Genomic DNA, 5,086 nt, shown 5'->3' with positions numbered 1-5,086 from the left:
TATATATATATATAAAGAATGAAAAAATAGAGGACAATGTGAAACATTGTGTAAGAAAAAACTGATCTGGAGAATAGATCAAGAAGAGAAAATATACAAATAATTGGACTACCTGAAAGCTATGATAAAAAAAAAAGAATCTTGATACAATAATACAAGAAATAATTAAAGAAAATTGTCCTGAAGCGTTAGAACAAGAGGGGAAGGTAGAAATAGAAAAAATCCACCAATCACCACGTGAAAGAGATCCTACGAGAAAAAGTCACAGGAATATTATAGTCAAATTCTGAAACGCCCAGCTCAAGGACAAAATATTATAAGCAACAAGAAAAAAAACAATTTCCACATGGCTCTACCACAATTAGAATCACACAAGACCTAGCTGTGGTGACACTAAAAGATTGTAGGTCTTAGAACACTGTATATCGAAGAGCAAAAGAATTGGGCTTCCAGTCAAAAATATCATACCCAGCAAAGCTAAGCATAATTCTGAATGAAAGAAAAAAAAAGATGGACATTTAATGAATTGTCAGACTTTCAGGACTTTGTTTAAAAAAAACAAACCCTGAACTCAATAGAAGATTTGACGTACAAGAGCCAAGAGAAATATAAGGTACATACCAATGACCAATTACAAGGGACTCAATAGGATGGAATGTTTATCTTTTATGTATGTAAAATGTAAAACCTGTGACTAAGATTGTTGTTAGTAATTAAGTAGCTTATAAGAAAGATTGGGGTAGAATTGAGTATGATATGACTTCAAATAGTAAAACCATTCAAGAAACGCTAAAAGAGTAATTAACTTATACAAATGAGGTGCAAGAGAAAGAACCAATAAAGAGGAATTAGATGGGGGAGGGAGGCTGTTAGTTCTGGAAACCTACTTTCATCAGGAATGGGTTCAAGAGGGAAAAAAACATATATATCTAGAAGAATGTAAAAGTCTTAAAGGGGACAGGGAGGAGGGAAAGGATAAAGGTTAAGGTTAAGTAATAGGAGATCAAGGTAGCAGGTAGAAGTAAAGTAAAGGAGTTAGGAGAAATAGGAAATAAGAGATACGTACAAACAAAAAAAAACCAAAGAAGTAGAATTTCTTAGGAAAAGTATGTGTTTATATATGTATATATGTATATATATGTATACATGTATGTATATATCAATATCTGTGTATAAAAATATCAGTGCTTAATTGTAGCTTCGGGGTGGGGGGGTAGAGGAGAGGAAGGGGGAAAAGAACAAAGTAAAAAGTGTACAGCAGAAAACAAAAGAAAACCTACAAGGAAGCAAAGAAAGGATGGACAGCTTTCAACACAACATGCAGTATTTAATATATAGGCTTTCTTGAAATGAGAAGTTATTGCTATATATTCTGAATCCTCTCTTATGTTCTGCTGTGCACATGGCATGTTTTTTCCTTTTCTTATTTTATATTTAAGTTTATAATATGTTTCTGTTTTCTTATCTTATATATTTAAGTTTTAGTATTTGTCTGAAATTTTTAAAAAATTTAAAAAATTAGGTGCTTAGATAAACATAAGCAAAATTTAAAAAGGCATGGTGATTTTGGCTTCCTGTTGTTCAGTTTTTTCAGTCATATTTGATTCTTTGTGACCCCATTTGAGATTTTCTTGGCGAAGATACTGGAGTGGTTTTGCCATTTCCTTCCCCAGCTCATTTTACAGATGAGGAAACTGAGGCAAGCAGAGTGATGTGACTTGCCCAGGGTCACGCAGCTAGTATGTGTCTGAGGCCACATTTGAACTCAAATTTTCCTGACTCCAGACCTGTGCTTTATCTGCTGCACCACCAGCTTCTTTGTTTTGGCTTATTTAGACTAAATTTTAGTCAGAATTGGTTGTTGGCTGGTTGGTTGTTATCCTTCATTCTCAAAGAGGACCAAAATGACATGGCTACGCTAGAGTCAAGTTACAGTATGTCTGACTGTGGTTGATCAGACCAATATGAGCTTGGAATGCTCTCCCACAAGTCAGGCACAAAAAGTCCATGTGAATATTTGGGGTGGATTCTCTAAATTTGTGCATCTCGCATTTCTTTTGAGCTACTTCAGTTCTGTTTTGCTCGGGCGGTCCTGCGCCAGTGTCTCCTATGTCACACAATCAATTCCACAGTTCTTAAGAGAAACCTTAAGAGTGTCCTTGTATCGCTTCTTCTGACCACCATGTGAATTCTTGCCCTGTGTGAGTTCTCCACAAAATAGTCTTTTTGGTAAGCGTACATTTTGCATTCGAACAACGTGGCCAGCCCATCAGAGTTGAGCTCTCTGAGCAGAGTTTGAATGGATGGCAGTTTAGTTCAAGAAAGGACCTCAGTGTCTAGTATCTTATCCTACCAGGTATTCTTCAGAATCTTCCTAAGACAATTCAAATGGAAGCGATTCAGTTTCCTGGCATGGAGCTGGTATACTGTCTGGGTTTCACAGGCATACAGCAATGAGGTCAGCACGATGGCTCTGTAGTCCTTCATTTTGGTAGTCAGTCTAACACCTCTTCTCTCCCACACTTTCCTTAGGAGTCTGAATAATGAGTAGTTGGAAAAAGTTGATACCGATGGCTCCTTCATTCTAATTTCCCCTTGAATAATACATTAGGAAATAATAGTGGAGATCTGAGATCTGCCCACAGATGTGATGATCTGAGACTATTCAGTATGTATACTCATTTTCTACTCAGTGGGAACCATTTGAAATCTTTTCTGTAGTACCACTATACCATGGTGCAAGTGCTTTGCATCTGTGGACACAAAATACTGTATAACCGAGTTATGAAGGCAACCCAGCATGAATAGCCACCTAAATTTCTCTTTCTCCTGCCCCAACTACAGCTTTCTAGATACTGATTGAGATCTAGAGCTGTATGGATTTGAGCAAAAGAGCAATCCCAATTTTTAAATTTTAGAGGCTGGCTTTTAAAGTCTACTGACTATGGGATATAATTGTGATTAGCTGGTTTACTCCTATTTGTTTTCTTTTTTTCCTTCAGCATGACTAAATTAGTAGGATTTTTAAAGTAAGATAATTCTTCCCCATTTTTCAGAATATCTGCTTTCTCTCCATCTGTTTCCTTCATCTCTGTGGCAGTGTGGTAAAGTGGAAAGAGCATTGGCCCTAGAGTCAGACACCCTGCACTCCATCTTCTCTCTCATGCCTGGTACCAGTGTGATTGTCAGTCAAGGCATTTGACCTCCCTGAGCCTCATTTATAAATGAGGATGTAAATTTTCAAGTGGCTGAACTAGGAGGCCAGTTCTAAATGACCTCTGTGATTCCTTCTGGCTCTCGATTTAGGACCTAATGACTTCTCCTTACCTCCACCACAGAAAGAAGCAACAAAGCTAAACAAATGTGAAAACCTTTCTTACTTTGCTGCAATCCTATTCTGACTCCTCAGCATGGCACAGCAGGGACCCTGGGGTTTTCAAAGACTCACGTCAGGAGAGGCAAGCTAGAAAGGTTTAGAGCCCAGAAGCAGACATACAGGCCAGTGTGGAAGTAGTAGTTGATTTAAACGCTGAGCAAGATCCATAGACGTCTGATGATTGAATTTCTCTGCTTCAGAAATTCATAGATCATTGACAAGTTCTCAGTTTACAGTGGTAGAGTGATGACAGTGCTTTTTCTAATTATATAAAACAAATTTGGTCTTTTTTTTCCTACCCAGAGACTTGCTATTTCTTAGTTAATTGGATTTTCCATGATATCTTTCTTATCACTATTAGGCTGGCTACTAGGTGATGTATTCTATACCAGCAGAACATAAGGGCTTCAAGTACAGGTCCAGGAACAGGCTGTGTGTGCTTTTCTAGGACTGGCTAGACATTAGTTGATGAATTCTTTGGTCACGACAATCTCAGAAATAAAGAAAGAAACAAAATGGTCCTCAGTCTTCTGTAGTCCCCTTCTGCTTCTGCACTGATGGTGACCATAATGTTATGGGGAACAAAGTATCTATAAACAATTATTCAATTGGTATTCTAAATTCAAAATATGGCATGCACGTTCAGTAATCAGCAAGGTGCACTTTTAAATAGGTTCCATTGTGACTGAGCCATGGACTTGCTGTTTGGTCTATTTGCCACATTAGAAGCAACTGTATGACAACCCAGATCTGTCACTAAAATTAAATAATTGAAATTAATCAGCTAGTTCCCAGTTATATTAGTTTCAGACTGATGGCCTATTTCTCTCTTTCTAAACACCTACTAACAGGTGTCTGTCTTTGTATCTGTTGAGATTTGGGGGGCTCAAGACAAATCTAGAGACCTAAAAAATGCACAACTTACAATAGTTATTATGTTATTTGTATATGTTATATTAATATATTTTATATGTTAAAGTATATTTTATAAACAATATTTACTAAAATGGAATATATGTGTGTGTGTATCCAAGTATGCATTTCCATTTCCTAGAAGGATTTTGGAACATGTGAATATCTAGGAAATTCATTAGGGCTAAATTAGGGTTATCTGAGCTCCTGTGGGCCACAGATTGAAAAATATGGCATAGATAGAGGGTCCCAGCAGTCACATCACAATCTATCATTTTGTCACTGCATTCTACCTCCCTCTCTTCTCCCTGTAGCTTCAGTCGAATTATTTATACCATTCTTCACTTTCTGTCATAAAGTGCTGGGTAGTATTGATCTTGGCTGTTAAATAGGTGCTGCAGCCAGCTCTGCAGATGGATAGATTTCAAACGCAGGGAGGAGACAGAAGGTCCAGGGTCTGTAATATGGAAAGTATTATTGCATCTTTTAGAATGATAAGCTCTCTATAAATATAGCATGACTGCAGAGATGAGCACAATGGGAAGTTTCTTGTAGAGAACAGATAATTGGCTGATTGAGGAGAGGTATTCCATAGGGGCCGCTCGGTGGCGCCATAGTGCATAGAGTGCCAGGCCTGGAGTCAGGAAGACGTGAGTTCAAATGTGACTTCAGACACTAGCTATGTGACCTTGGGTAAGTCACTTAATCCTGTCTGCCTCAGTTTCCTCATCTGTAAAGTGAGCTGGAGAAGGAAATGGCAAACAATTCTAGGATCTTCACCATGAAAACCACAAATAG

This window comes from Vombatus ursinus, unplaced genomic scaffold, assembly GCF_900497805.2.
Source record: "Vombatus ursinus unplaced genomic scaffold, bare-nosed wombat genome assembly UNPS02014776.1, whole genome shotgun sequence".
Taxonomy (NCBI): Eukaryota; Metazoa; Chordata; class Mammalia; order Diprotodontia; family Vombatidae; genus Vombatus; species Vombatus ursinus.
Note: the sequence above shows the minus strand (reverse complement) of the source record.